A 16,219-nucleotide genomic window follows, 5' to 3' on the forward strand; every position below is an offset into this window, starting at 1 on the left:
GCCTTTACGCAGCCCCACATGCAACTGGACCCTCCGGGGTCGCTGTTTCCGAGCATCCCTAAACATAGCCCTAGCCGGCATCGATGAAGACTGAAAAATCAGGCCCAAGAAAACACGTTTCAAGCCCTTTCGCCCATCCAAAAGTGCCCCCAAAGGAAGGCTTTGGGTACAAGTGAACTTTCCAGGGGAGCCTTTACGCAGCCCCACATGCAACTGCACCCTCCGGGTTCGCTGTTCCTGAGCATCCCTAAACATAGCCCTAGCCGTCATCGGAGACGACTAAAAATCAGGCCCCAGGAAATGCGTTGCGAGCCATTTTCGCCCATCCAAAAGTGCCCGCAAAGGAAGGCTTTGGGTACAAGAGAACTCCCCAGGGGAGCCTTTACGCAGCCCCACATGCAACTGGACCCTCCGGGTTCGCTGTTTCCGAGCAACCCTAATCGTAGCCTTAGCCGGCATCGAAGATGACTGTAAAATCAGGCCCCAGGAAATGCGTTGCGAGCCCTTTTCGCCCATCCAAAAGTACCCCCAAAGGAAGACTTTGGGTACAAGAGAACTCCCCAGGGGAGCCTTTACACAGCCCCACATGTAACTGGACCCTCCGGGTTCGCTGTTTCCGAGCATCCCTAAACATAGTCCTAGCCGGCATCGAAGACGACTGAAAAATCAGGCCCCAGGAAATGCGTTGCGAGCCCTTTTCGCCCATCCAAAAGTGCCCGCAAAGGAAGGCTTTGGGTACAAGAGAACTCCCCAGGGGAGCCTTTACGCAGCCCCACATGCAACTGGACCCTCTGGGTTCGCTTTTCCTGAGCAACCCTAAAATTAGCCCTAGCAGTCATCGCAGACGAGTGAAAAATACGGCCCCAGGAAATGCGTTGCGATCCCCTTTGGACCATCCAAAAGTGTCACCAAAGGAAGGCTTTGGGTACAAGTGAACTCCCCAGGGGAGCCTTTACGCAACCCCACATGCAACTGGACCCTCCGGGTTCGATTTTTCAGAGCAAACCTAAATATATCCCTAGCCGGAATGGGAGAAGACTGAAAACCCGGGTCCCAGAAAACGTGTTGCAAGCCCCTTTGGACCATCCAAAAGTGTCACGAAAGGAAGGCTTTGGGTACAAGAGAACTCCCCAGGGGAGCCTTTACGCAGCCCCACATGCAACTGGACCCTCTGGGTTCGCTTTTCCTGAGCAACCCTAAAATTAGCCCTAGCAGTCATCGCAGACGAGTGAAAAATACGGCCCCAGGAAATGCGTTGCGATCCCCTTTGGACCATCCAAAAGTGTCACCAAAGGAAGGCTTTGGGTACAAGTGAACTCCCCAGGGGAGCCTTTACGCAGCCCCACATGCAACTGGACCCTCCGGGTTCGCTGTATCCGAGCATCCCTAAACATAGCACTTGCCGGCATCGAAGACGAGTGAACAATCAGGCCCCAGGAAATGCGTTCTGAGCCCCTTTGGACCATCCAAAAGTGTCACCAAAGGAAGACTTTGGGTACAAGTGAACTCCCCAGGGGAGCCTTTACGCAGCCCCACATGCAACTGGACCCTCCGGGTTCGCTGTTTCCGAGCATCCCTAAATATAGCCCTAGCAGGCATCGATGACGACTGAAAAATCAGGCCCCAGGAAATGCGTTACGAGCCCTTTTCACCCATCCAGAAGTGCCCCCAAAGGAAGGCTTTGGGTACAAGTGATCTCCGCAGGGGAGCCTTTACGATGCACCACATGCAACTGCACCCTCCGGGTTCGCTGTTTTCGAGCATCCCTAAACATAACCCTTGCCGGCATAAAAGACGACTGAAAAATCAGGCCCCAGGAAATGGGTTGCAAGCCCCTTTGGACCATCCAAAAGTGCCCCCAAAGGAAGGTTTGGGTACAAGAGAACTCCCCAGGGGAGCCTTTACGCAGCCCCACATGCAACTGGACCCTCCGGTTCGCTGTTTCCGAGCAACCCTAAATATATCCCTAGACGGCATGGGAGAAGACTGTAAACACGGGCCCCAGAAAACGCGTTGCAAGCCCCTTTGGACCATCCCAAAGTGTCACCAAAGGAAGGCTTTGGGTACAAGTGAACTCCCCAGGGGAGCCTTTACGCAGCCCCACATGCAACTGGACCCTCCGGGTTCGCTGTTCATGAGCAACCCTAAACGTAGCCCTAGCAATCATAGTAGACGAGTGAAAAATCCGGCCCCAGGAAATGAGTTGCGAGCCCCTTTGGACCATCCAAAAGTGTCACCAAAGTAAGGCCTTGGGTACATGTGAAGTTCCCAGGGGAGCCTTTACGCAGCCCCACATGCAAATGGACCCTCCGGGTTCGCTGTTTTCGAGCATCCCTAAAGATATCCCTAGCCGTCATCGGAGACGAGTGAAAAATCAGGCCCCAGGAAATGCGTTGCAAGCCCCTTTGGACCATCCAAAAGTGTTCACCAAAGGAAGGCTTTGGGTACAAGTGAACTCCCCAGGGGAGCCTTTACGCAGCCCCACATGCAACTGGACCCTCCGGGTTCGCTGTTTCCGAGCATCCCTAAACATAGCCCTAGCATGCATCGAAGACGACCGAAAAATCAGGCCCCAGGAAATGCGTTACGAGCCCTTTTCGCCCATCCAAAAGTGCCCCCAAAGGAAGGCTTTGGGTACAAGTGAACTCCCCAGGAGAGCCTTTACGCAGCCCCACATGCAACTGGACCCTCCGGGTTCGCTGTTCATGAGCAAACCTAAACGTAGCCCTAGCCGTCATCGGAGACGAGTGAAAAATCAGGCCCCAGGAAATGCGTTGCGAGCCCCATTGGACCATCCAAAAGTGCCCCCAAAGGAAGGCTTTGGGTACATCTGAAGTTCCCAGGGGAGCCTTTACGCAGCCCCATATGCAACTGGACCCTTCGGTTTCGCTGCTTCCGAGCAACCCTAAACGTAGCCCTAGCAGTCATCGGAGACGAGTGAAAAAATAGGCCCCAGGAAAGGCGTTCCGAGCCCCTTTGGACCATCCAAAAGTGTCACCAAAGGAAGGCTTTGGGTACAAGAGAACTCCCCAGGGGAGCCTTTACGCAGCCCCACATTCAATTGGACCCTCCGGGTTCGCTGTTTCCGAGCATCCCTAAACATAGCCCTATCCGGCATCAAAGACGACTGAAAAATCAGGCCCCAGGAAACGCGTTACGACGCCTTTTCGCCCATCCAAAAGTGCCCCCAAAGGAAGGCTTTGGGTACAATAGAACTCCCCAGGGGAGCCTTTACGCAGCCCCACATGCAACTGGACCCTTCGGGTTCGCTATTTCGGAGCAACCCTAAATATATCCCTAGCCAGCATGGGAGAAGACTGAAAACACGGGCCCCAGAAAACGCGTTGCAAGCCCCATTGGACCATCCCAAAGTGTCACCAAAGGAAGGCTTTGGGTACAAGTGAACTCCCCAGGGGAGCCTTTACGCAGCCCCACATGCAACTGGACCCTCCGGGTTCGCTGTTTCCGAGCAACCCTAAACGTAGCCCTAGCAGTCATCGTAGACGAGTGAAAAATCCGGCCCCAGGAAATGCGTTGCGAGCCCCTTTGGACCATCCAAAAGTGTCACCAAAGGAAGGCTTTTGGTACAAGTGAACTCCCCAGGGGAGCCTTTACGCAGCCCCACATGCAACTGGACCCTCCGGGATCGCTGTTTCCGAGCATCCCTAAACATAGCCCTAGCCGGCATCGCTGACGACTGAAAAATCAGGCCCAAGAAAACGCGTTTCAAGCCCTTTCGCCCATCCAAAAGTGCCCCCAAAGGAAGGCTTTGGGTACAAGTGAACTTTCCAGGGGAGCCTTTACGCAGCCCCACATGCAACTGCACCCTCCGGGTTCGCTGTTCCTGAGCATCCCTAAACATAGCCCTAGCCGTCATCGGAGACGACTAAAAATCAGGCCCCAGGAAATGCGTTGCGAGCCATTTTCGCCCATCCAAAAGTGCCCGCAAAGGAAGGCTTTGGGTACAAGAGAACTCCCCAGGGGAGCCTTTACGCAGCCCCACATGCAACTGGACCCTCCGGGTTCGCTGTTTCCGAGCAACCCTAAACGTAGCCTTAGCCGGCATCGAAGATGACTGTAAAATCAGGCCCCAGGAAATGCGTTGCGAGCCCTTTTCGCCCATCCAAAAGTACCCCCAAAGGAAGACTTTGGGTACAAGAGAACTCCCCAGGGGAGCCTTTACGCAGCCCCACATGTAACTGGACCCTCCGGGTTCGCTGTTTCCGAGCATCCCTAAACATAGCCCTAGCCAGCATCGAAGACGACTGAAAAATCAGGCCCCAGGAAATGCATTGCGAGCCCTTTTCGCCCATCCAAAAGTGCCCGCAAAGGAAGGCTTTGGGTACAAGAGAACTCCCCAGGGGAGCCTTTACGCAGCCCCACATGCAACTGGACCCTCTGGGTTCGCTTTTCCTGAGCAACCCTAAAATTAGCCCTAGCAGTCATCGCAGACGAGTGAAAAATACGGCCCCAGGAAATGCGTTGCGATCCCCTTTGGACCATCCAAAAGTGTCACCAAAGGAAGGCTTTGTGTACAAGTGAACTCACCAGGGGAGCCTTTACGCAACCCCACATGCAACTGGACCCTCCGGGTTCGATTTTTCAGAGCAAACCTAAATATATCCCTAGCCGGAATGGGAGAAGACTGAAAACCCGGGTCCCAGAAAATGTGTTGCAAGCCCCTTTGGACAATCCAAAAGTGTCACCAAAGGAAGGCTTTGGGTACAAGAGAACTCCCCAGGGGAGCCTTTACGCAGCCCCACATGCAACTGGACCCTCTGGGTTCGCTTTTCCTGAGCAACCCTAAAATTAGCCCTAGCAGTCATCGCAGACGAGTGAAAAATACGGCCCCAGGAAATGCGTTGCGATCCCCTTTGGACCATCCAAAAGTGTCACCAAAGGAAGGCTTTGGGTACAAGTGAACTCCCCAGGGGAGCCTTTACGCAGCCCCACATGCAACTGGACCCTCCGGGTTCGCTGTTTCCGAGCATCCCTAAACATAGCCATAGCTGGCATCGAAGACGACTGAAAATTCAGGCCCCAGGAAATGCGTTGCAAGCCTTTTTCGCCCATCCAAAAGTGCCCCCAAAGGAAGGCTTTGGGTACAAGTGAACTCCCCAGGGGAGCCTTTACGCAGCCCCACATGCAACTGGACCCTCCGGGTTCGCTGTTTCCGAGCATCCCTAAACATAGCCCTTGCCGGCATCGAAGACGACGGAAAAATCAGTCCCCAGGAAATGCATTACGAGCCCTTTTCGCCCATCCAAAAGTGCCCCCAAAGGAAGACTTTGGGTACAAGTGAACTCCCCAGGGGAGCCTTTACGCAGCCCCACATGCAACTGGACCCTCAGGGTTCGCTGTTCCTGAGGAAACCTAAACGTAGCCCTAGCCGTCATCGGAGACGAGTGAAAAATCAGGCCCCAGGAAATGCGTTGCGAGCCCCTTTGGACCATCCAAAACTGCCCCCAAAGGAAGGCTTTGGATACATCTGAAGTTCCCAGGGGAGCCTTTACGCAGCCCCACATGCAACTGGACCCTCCGGGTTCTTTTTTTCAGAGCAACCCTAAATATATCACTAGCCGGCATGGGAGCAGACTGAAAACCCGGGCCCCAGAAAACGCGTTGCAAGCCCCTTTGGACCATCCAAAAGTGTCAGCAAAGGAAGGCTTTGGGTACAAGTGAACTCCCCAGAGGAGCCTTTACGCAGCCCCACATGCAACTGGACCCTCCGGGTTCGCTGTATCCGAGCATCCCTAAACATAGCCCTAGCCGGCATCGAAGACGAGTGAAAAATCAGGCCCCAGGAAATGCGTTCCGAGCCCTTTTCGCCCATCCAAAAGTGCCCCCAAAGGAAGACTTTGGGTACAAGTGAACTCCCCAGGGGAGCCTTTACGCAGCCCCACATGCAACTGGACCCTCCGGGTTCGCTGTTTCCGAGCAACCCTAAACGTAGCCTTAGCCGGCATCGAAGATGACTGAAAAATCAGGCCCCAGGAAATGCGTTGCGAGCCCTTTTCGCCCATCCAAAAGTACCCCCAAAGGAAGACTTTGGGTACAAGAGAACTCCCCAGGGGAGCCTTTACACAGCCCCACATGTAACTGGACCCTCCGGGTTCGCTGTTTCCGAGCATCCCTAAACATAGCCCTAGCCGGCATCGAAGACGACTGAAAAATCAGGCCCCAGGAAATGCGTTGCGAGCCCTTTTCGCCCATCCAAAAGTGCCCGCAAAGGAAGGCTTTGGGTACAAGAGAACTCCCCAGGGGAGCCTTTACGCAGCCCCACATGCAACTGGACCCTCTGGGTTCGCTTTTCCTGAGCAACCCTAAAATTAGCCCTAGCAGTCATCGCAGACGAGTGAAAAATACGGCCCCAGGAAATGCGTTGCGATCCCCTTTGGACCATCCAAAAGTGTCACCAAAGGAAGGCTTTGGGTACAAGTGAACTCCCCAGGGGAGCCTTTACGCAGCCCCACATGCAACTGGACCCTCCGGGTTCGATTTTTCAGAGCAAACCTAAATATATCCCTAGCGGAATGGGAGAAGACTGAAAACCCGGGTCCCAGAAAACGTGTTGCAAGCCCCTTTGGACCATCCAAAAGTGTCACCAAAGGAAGGCTTTGGGTACAAGAGAACTCCCCAGGGGAGCCTTTACGCAGCCCCACATGCAACTGGACCATCTGGGTTCGCTTTTCCTGAGCAACCCTAAAATTAGCCCTAGCAGTCATCGCAGACGAGTGAAAAATACGGCCCCAGGAAATGCGTTGCGATCCCCTTTGGACCATCCAAAAGTGTCACCAAAGGAAGGCTTTGGGTACAAGTGAACTCCCCAGGGGAGCATTTACGCAGCCCCACATGCAACTGGACCCTCCGGGTTCGATTTTTCAGAGCAAACCTAAATATATCCCTAGCCGGAATGAGAGAAGACTAAAAACCCGGGTCCCAGAAAACGCGTTGCAAGCCCCTTTGGACCATCCAAAAGTGCCCCCAAAGGAAGGCTTTGGGTAGAAGAGAACTCCACAGGGGAGCCTTTACGCAGCCCCACATGCAACTGGACCCTCCGGGTTCGATTTTTCAGCGCAAACCTAAATATATCCCTAGCCGGAATGGGAGAAGACTGAAAACCCGGGTCCCAGAAAACGCGTTGCAAGCCCCTTTGGACCATCCAAAAGTGCCCCCAAAGGAAGGCTTTGGGTACAAGTGAACTCCCCAGGGGAGCCTTTACGCAGCCCCACATGCAACTGGACCCTCCGGGTTCGCTGTTTCCGAGCATCCCTAAACATAGCCATAGCCGGCATCGAAGACGACTGAAAAATCAGGCCCCAGGAAATGCGTTGCAAGCCTTTTTCGCCCATCCAAAAGTGCCCCCAAAGGAAGGCTTTGGGTACAAGTGAACTCCCCAGGGGAGCCTTTACGCAGCCCCACATGCAACTGGACCCTCCGGGTTCGCTGTTTCCGAGCATCCCTAAACATAGCCCTTGCCGGCATCGAAGACGACTGAAAAATCAGTCCCCAGGAAATGCATTACGAGCCCTTTTCGCCCATCCAAAAGTGCCCCCAAAGGAAGACTTTGGGTACAAGTGAACTCCCCAGGGGAGCCTTTACGCAGCCCCACATGCAACTGGACCCTCAGGGTTCGCTGTTGCTGAGGAAACCTAAACGTAGCCCTAGCCGTCATCGGAGACGAGTGAAAAATCAGGCCCCACGAAATGCGTTGCGAGCCCCTTTGGACCATCCAAAACTGCCCCCAAAGGAAGGCTTTGGATACATCTGAAGTTCCAAGGGGGGGGCTTTACGCAGCCCCACATGCAACTGGACCCTCCGGTTCGCTGTTTCTGAGCAACCCTAAACATAGCCCTTGCCGGCATCGAAGACGACGGAAAAATCAGTCCCCAGGAAATGCATTACGAGCCCTTTTCGCCCATCCAAAAGTGCCCGCAAAGGAAGGCTTTGGGTACAAGTGAACTCCCCAGGGGAGCCTTTACGCAGCCCCACATGCAACTGGACCATCTGGGTTCGCTTTTCCTGAGCAACCCTAAAATTAGCCCTAGCAGTCATCGCAGACGAGTGAAAAATACGGCCCCAGGAAATGCGTTGCGATCCCCTTTGGACCATCCAAAAGTGTCACCAAAGGAAGGCTTTGGGTACAAGTGAACTCCCCAGGGGAGCCTTTACGCAGCCCCACATGCAACTGGACCCTCCGGGTTCGATTTTTCAGAGCAAACCTAAATATATCCCTAGCCGGAATGAGAGAAGACTAAAAACCCGGGTCCCAGAAAACGCGTTGCAAGCCCCTTTGGACCATCCAAAAGTGCCCCCAAAGGAAGGCTTTGGGTAGAAGAGAACACCACAGGGGAGCCTTTACGCAGCCCCACATGCAACTGGACCCTCCGGGTTCGATTTTTCAGCGCAAACCTAAATATATCCCTAGCCGGAATGGGAGAAGACTGAAAACCCGGGTCCCAGAAAACGCGTTGCAAGCCCCTTTGGACCATCCAAAAGTGCCCCCAAGGGAAGGCTTTGGGTACAAGTGAACTCCCCAGGGGAGCCTTTACGCAGCCCCACATGCAACTGGACCCTCCGGGTTCGCTGTTTCCGAGCATCCCTAAACATAGCCATAGCTGGCATCGAAGACGACTGAAAAATCAGGCCCCAGGAAATGCGTTGCAAGCCTTTTTCGCCCATCCAAAAGTGCCCCCAAAGGAAGGCTTTGGGTACAAGTGAACTCCCCAGGGGAGCCTTTACGCAGCCCCACATGCAACTGGACCCTCCGGGTTCGCTGTTTCCGAGCATCCCTAAACATAGCCCTTGCCGGCATCGAAGACGACGGAAAAATCAGTCCCCAGGAAATGCATTACGAGCCCTTTTCGCCCATCCAAAAGTGCCCCCAAAGGAAGACTTTGGGTACAAGTGAACTCCCCAGGGGAGCCTTTACGCAGCCCCACATGCAACTGGACCCTCAGGGTTCGCTGTTCCTGAGGAAACCTAAACGTAGCCCTAGCCGTCATCGGAGACGAGTGAAAAATCAGGCCCCAGGAAATGCGTTGCGAGCCCCTTTGGACCATCCAAAACTGCCCCCAAAGGAAGGCTTTGGATACATCTGAAGTTCCCAGGGGAGCCTTTACGCAGCCCCACATGCAACTGGACCCTCCGGTTCGCTGTTTCTGAGCAACCCTAAATATATCCCTAGACAGCATGGGAGAAGACTGTAAACACGGGCCCCAGAAAACGCGTTGCAAACCCCTTTGGACCATCCAAAAGTGCCCCCAAAGGAAGGCTTTGGATACAAGTGAACTCCCCAGGGGAGCCTTTACGCAGCCCCACATGCAACTGGACCCTCCGGGTTCTTTTTTTCAGAGCAACCCTAAATATATCACTAGTCGTCATGGGAGCAGACTGAAAACCCGGGCCCCAGAAAACGCGTTGCAAGCCCCTTTGGACCATCCAAAAGTGTCAGCAAAGGAAGGCTTTGGGTACAAGTGAACTCCCCAGAGGAGCCTTTACGCAGCCCCACATGCAACTGGACCCTCCGGGTTCGCTGTATCCGAGCATCCCTAAACATAGCCCTAGCCGGCATCGAAGACGAGTGAAAAATCAGGCCCCAGGAAATGCGTTCCGAGCCCTTTTCGCCCATCCAAAAGTGCCCCCAAAGGAAGACTTTGGGTACAAGTGAACTCCCCAGGGGAGCCTTTACGCAGCCCCACATGCAACTGGACCCTCCGGGTTCGCTGTTTCCGAGCAACCCTAAACGTAGCCTTAGCCGGCATCGAAGATGACTGAAAAATCAGGCCCCAGGAAATGCGTTGCGAGCCCTTTTCGCCCATCCAAAAGTACCCCCAAAGGAAGACTTTGGGTACAAGAGAACTCCCCAGGGGAGCCTTTACACAGCCCCACATGTAACTGGACCCTCCGGGTTCGCTGTTTCCGAGCATCCCTAAACATAGCCCTAGCCGGCATCGAAGACGAATGAAAAATCAGGCCCCAGGAAATGCGTTGCGAGCCCTTTTCGCCCATCCAAAAGTGCCCGCAAAGGAAGGCTTTGGGTACAAGAGAACTCCCCAGGGGAGCCTTTACGCAGCCCCACATGCAACTGGACCCTCTGGGTTCGCTTTTCCTGAGCAACCCTAAAATTAGCCCTAGCAGTCATCGCAGACGAGTGAAAAATACGGCCCCAGGAAATGCGTTGCGATCCCCTTTGGACCATCCAAAAGTGTCACCAAAGGAAGGCTTTGGGTACAAGTGAACTCCCCAGGGGAGCCTTTACGCAGCCCCACATGCAACTGGACCCTCCGGGTTCGATTTTTCAGAGCAAACCTAAATATATCCCTAGCGGAATGGGAGAAGACTGAAAACCCGGGTCCCAGAAAACGTGTTGCAAGCCCCTTTGGACCATCCAAAAGTGTCACCAAAGGAAGGCTTTGGGTACAAGAGAACTCCCCAGGGGAGCCTTTACGCAGCCCCACATGCAACTGGACCATCTGGGTTCGCTTTTCCTGAGCAACCCTAAAATTAGCCCTAGCAGTCATCGCAGACGAGTGAAAAATACGGCCCCAGGAAATGCGTTGCGATCCCCTTTGGACCATCCAAAAGTGTCACCAAAGGAAGGCTTTGGGTACAAGTGAACTCCCCAGGGGAGCCTTTACGCAGCCCCACATGCAACTGGACCCTCCGGGTTCGATTTTTCAGAGCAAACCTAAATATATCCCTAGCCGGAATGAGAGAAGACTAAAAACCCGGGTCCCAGAAAACGCGTTGCAAGCCCCTTTGGACCATCCAAAAGTGCCCCCAAAGGAAGGCTTTGGGTAGAAGAGAACTCCACAGGGGAGCCTTTACGCAGCCCCACATGCAACTGGACCCTCCGGGTTCGATTTTTCAGCGCAAACCTAAATATATCCCTAGCCGGAATGGGAGAAGACTGAAAACCCGGGTCCCAGAAAACGCGTTGCAAGCCCCTTTGGACCATCCAAAAGTGCCCCCAAAGGAAGGCTTTTGGTACAACTGAACTCCCCAGGGGAGCCTTTACGCAGCCCCACATGCAACTGGACCCTCCGGGTTCGCTGTTTCCGAGCATCCCTAAACATAGCACTTGCCGGCATCGAAGACGAGTGAAAAATCAGGCCCCAGGAAATGCGTTGCGAGCCCTTTTCACCCATCCAAAAGTGCCCCCAAAGGAAGACTTTGGGTAGAAGAGAACTCCCCAGGGGAGCCTTTACGCAGCCCCACATGCAACTGGACCCTCCGGGTTCGCTGTTTCCGAGCATCCCTAAACATAGCCCTTGCCGGCATCGAAGACGACTGAAAAATCAAGCCCCAGGAAATGTGTTCCGAGCCCTTTTAGCCCATCCAAAAGTGCCCCCAAAGGAAGGCTTTGGGTACAAGTGAACTCCCCAGGGGAGCCTTTACGCAGCCCCACATGCAACTGGACCCTCCGGGTTCTCTGTTTCCGAGCATCCCTAAACATAGCCCTACCGGCATCGATGACGACTGAAAAATCAGGCACCAGGAAATGCGTTACGAGCCCTTTTCACCCATCCAAAAGTGCTCCCTAAGGAAGGCTTTGGGTACAAGAGAACTCCCCAGGGGAGCCTTTACGCAGCCCCACATGCAACTGGACCCTCCGGGTTCGATTTTTCCGAGCATCCTTAAACATAGCCCTAGCATGCATCGAAGACGACCGAAAAATCAGGCCCCAGGAAATGCGTTACGAGCCCTTTTCGCCCATCCAAAAGTGCCCCCAAAGGAACGCTTTGGGTACAAGTGAACTCCCCAGGGGAGCCTTTACGCAGCCCCACATGCAACTGGACCCTCCGGGTTCGCTGTTCATGAGCAAACCTAAACGTAACCCTAGCAGTAATCGGAGACTAGTGAAAAATCAGGCCCCAGGAAATGCGTTGCGAGCCCCTTTGGACCATCCAAAAGTGCCCCCAAAGGAAGGCTTTCGGTACAAGTGAACCCCCAGGGGAGCCTTTACGCAGCCCCACATGCAACTGGACCCTCCGGTTTCGCTGCTTCCGAGCAACCCTAAACGTAGCCCTAGCAGTCATCGTAGACGAGTGAAAAATCAGGCCCCAGGAAATGTGTTGCAATCCCTTTTCGCACATCAAAAAGTGCCCCCAAAGGAAGGCTTTGGGTACAAGTGAACTCCCCAGGGGAGCCTTTACGCAGCCCCACATGCAACTGGACCCTCCGGGTTCGCTGTTTCCGAGCATCCCTAAACATAGCCCTTGCCGACATCGAAGACGACTGAAAAATCAGGCGCAAGGAAATGCGTTGCGAGCCCTTTTCGCCCATCCAAAAGTGTCATCAAAGGAAGGCTTTTGGTAGAAGAGAACTCACCATGGGTGCCTTTACGCAGCCCCACATGCAACTGGACCCTCCGGGTTCGCTGTTTCCGAGCATCCCTAAACATATCCATAGCCGGCATCGCTGACGACTGAATAATCAGGCCCCAGGAAATTAGTTACGAGCCCTTTTCGCCCATCCAAATATGCCCCCAAAGGAAGGCTTTGGGTACAAGTGAACTCCCCAGGGGAGCCTTTACGCAGCCCCACATGCAACTGGACCCTCCGGGTTCGCTGTTTCAGAGCAACACTAAACATAGCCCTAGCCGGCATCGGTGACGACTGAAAAATCAGGCCCCAAAAAATGAGTTGCAAGCCCATTTGGACCATCCAAAAGTGTCACCAAAGGAAGGCTTTGGGTACAAGTGAACTCCCCATGGGAGCCTTTACGCAGCCCCACATGCAACTGGACCCTCCGGGTTCGCTGTTTCCGAGCATCCCTAAACATATCCATAGCCGTCATCGGAGACGACTGAAAAATCAGGCCCCAGGAAACGTGTTACGAGCCCTTTTCGCCCATCCAAAAGTGCCCCCAAAGGAAGGCTTTGGGTACATCTGAAGTTCCCAGGGGAGCCTTTACGCAGCCCCATATGCAACTGGACCCTCCGGGTTCGCTGTTTCCGAGCAACCCTAAACATAACCCTAACCGTCATCGGAGACGACTGAAAAATCAGGCCCAAGGAAACGCGTTGCAAGCCCCTTTGGACCATCCAAAAGGGTCACCAAAGGAAGGCTTTGGGTACAAGTGAACCCCCAGGGGAGCCTTTACGCAGCCCCACATGCAACTGGACCCTCCGGGTTCGCTGTTTCCGAGCATCCCTAAACATAGCCCTAGCCGGCATCGATGACGACTGAAAAATCAGGCCCAAGGAAACGCGTTGCAAGCCCTTTTCGCACATCAAAAAGTGCCCCCAAAGGAAGGCTTTGGGTACAAGTGAACTCCCCAGGGGAGCCTTTACGCAGCCCCACATGCAACTGGACCCTCCGGGTTCGCTGTTTCCGAGCATCCCTAAACATAGCACTAGCCGGCTTAGATGACGACTGAAAAATCAGGCCCCAGGAAATGCGTTACGAGCCCTTTTCGCCCATCAAAAAGTGCCCCCAAAGGAACTCTTTGGGTACAAGTGAACTCCCCAGGGGAGCCTTTACGCAACCCCACATGCAACTGGACCCTCCGGGTTCGCTGTTTCCGAGCATCCCTAAACATAGCCCTTGCCGACATCGAAGACGACTGAAAAATCAGGCCCAAGGAAATGCGTTGCGAGCCCTTTTCGCCCATCCAAAAGTGCCCCCAAAGGAAGGCTTTGGGTACAAGAGATCTCACCATGGGTGCCTTTACGCAGCCCCACATGCAACTGGACCCTCCGGGTTCGCTGTTTCCGAGCATCCCTAAACATATCAATAGCCGGCATCGCTGACGACTGAAAAATCAGGCCCCGGGAAATAAGTTACGAGCCCTTTTCGCCCATCCAAAAGTGCCCCCAAAGGAAGGCTTTGGGTACAACTGAACTCCCCAGGGGAGCCTTTACGCAGCCCCACATGCAACTGGACCCTCCGGGTTCGCTGTCTCCGAGCATCCCTAAACATATCCATAGCCGGCATCGCTGACGACTGAAAAATCAGGCCCCGGGAAATAAGTTACGAGCCCTTTTCGCCCATCCAAAAGTGCCCCCAAAGGAAGGCTTTGGGTACATCTGAAGTTCCCAGGGGAGCCTTTACGCAGCCCCATATGCAACTGGACCCTCCGGGTTCGCTGTTTCCGAGCAACACTAAACATAGCCCTAGCCGTCATCGGAGAAGACTGAAAAATCAGGCCCCAGGAAATGCGTTGCAAGCCCATTTGGACCATCCAAAAGTGTCACCAAAGGAAGGCTTTGGGTAAAACTGAACCCCAAGGGGAGCCTTTACGCAGCCCCACATGCAACTGGACCCTCCGGGTTCGCTGTTTCCGAGCATCCCTAAACATAGCCCTTGCCGGCATCGAAGACGACTGAAAAATCAGGCCCCAGGAAATGTGTTGCAAGCCCTTTTCGCCCATCCAAAAGTGCCCCCAAAGGAAGGCTTTGGGTACAACTGAACTCCCCAGGGGAGCCTTTACGCAGCCCCACATGCAACTGGACCCTCCGGGTTCGCTGTTTCCGAGCATCCCTAAACATAGCCCTTGCCGACATCGAAGACGACTGAAAAATCAGGCCCAAGGAAATGCGTTGCGAGCCCTTTTCGCCCATCCAAAAGTGCCCCCAAAGGAAGGCTTTGGGTACAAGAGAACTCACCATGGGTGCCTTTACGCAGCCCCACATGCAACTGGACCCTCCGGGTTCGCTGTTTCCGAGCATCCCTAAACATATCAATAGCCGGCATCGCTGACGACTGAAAAATCAGGCCCCGGGAAATGAGTTACGAGCCCTTTTCGCCCATCCAAAAGTGCCCCCAAAGGAAGGCTTTGGGTACATCTGAAGTTCCCAGCGGAGCCTTTACGCAGCCCCACATGCAACTGGACCCTCCGGGTTCGCTGTTTCCGAGCATCCCTAAACATATCCATAGCCGGCATCGCTGACGACTGAAAAATCAGGCCCCAGGAAATGCGTTACGAGCCCTTTTCGCCCATCCAAAAGTGCCCCCAAAGGAAGGCTTTGGGTACATCTGAAGTGCCCAGGGGAGCCTTTACGCAGCCCCATATGCAACTGGACCCTCCGGGTTCGCTGTTTCCGAGCAACACTAAACATAGCCCTAGCCGTCATCGGAGAAGACTGAAAAATCAGGCCCCAGGAAATGCGTTGCAAGCCCATTTGGACCATCCAAAAGTGTCACCAAAGGAAGGCTTTGGGTAAAACTGAACCCCAAGGGGAGCCTTTACGCAGCCCCACATGCAACTGGACCCTCCGGGTTCGCTGTTTCCGAGCATCCCTAAACATAGCCCTAGCCGGCATCGAAGACGACTGAAAAATCAGGCCCCAGGAAATGCGTTCCAAGCCTTTTTCGCCCATCCAAAAGTGTCACCAAAGGAAGGCTTTGGGTACAAGTGAACTCCCCAAGAGAGCCTTTACGCAGCCCCACATGCAACTGGACCCTCCGGGTTCGCTGTTTCCGAGCATCCCTAAACATAGCCCTAGCCGGCATCGCTGACGACTGAAAAATCAGGCCCCGGGAAATGAGTTACGAGCCCTTTTCGCCCATCCAAAAGTGCCCCCAAAGGAATGCTTTGGGTACATCTGAAGTTCCCAGGGGAGCCTTTACGCAGCCCCACATGCAACTGGACCCTCCGGGTTCGCTGTTTCCGAGCATTCCTAAACATATCCATAGCCGTCATCGGAGAAGACTGAAAAATCAGGCCCCAGGAAATGCGTTACGAGCCCTTTTCGCCCATCCAAAAGTGCCCCCAAAGGAAGGCTTTGGGTACAAGTGAACTCCCAGGGGAGCCTTTACGCAGCCCCACATGCAACTGGACCCTCCGGGTTCGCTGTTTCCGAGCAACACTAAACATAGCCCTAGCCGTCATCGGAGAAGACTGAAAAATCAGGCCCCAGGAAATGCGTTGCAAGCCCATTTGGACCATCCAAAAGTGTCACCAAAGGAAGGCTTTGGGTACAACTGAAACCCAAGGGGAGCCTTTACGCAGCCCCACATGCAACTGGACCCTCCGGGTTCGCTGTTTCCGAGCATCCCTAAACATAGCCCTTGCCGGCATCGAAGACGACTGAAAAATCAGGCCCCAGGAAATGCGTTGCAAGCCCTTTTCGCCCATCCAAAAGTGCCCCCAAAGGAAGGCTTTGGGTACAACTGAACTCCCCAGGGGAGCCTTTACGCAGCCCCACATGCAACTGGACCCTCCGGGTTCGCTGTTTCCGAGCATCCCTAAACATAGCCCTAGCCGGCATCGA

This window comes from Anas platyrhynchos, chromosome 29 (genome assembly GCF_047663525.1).
Source record: "Anas platyrhynchos isolate ZD024472 breed Pekin duck chromosome 29, IASCAAS_PekinDuck_T2T, whole genome shotgun sequence".
Taxonomy (NCBI): domain Eukaryota; kingdom Metazoa; phylum Chordata; class Aves; order Anseriformes; family Anatidae; genus Anas; species Anas platyrhynchos.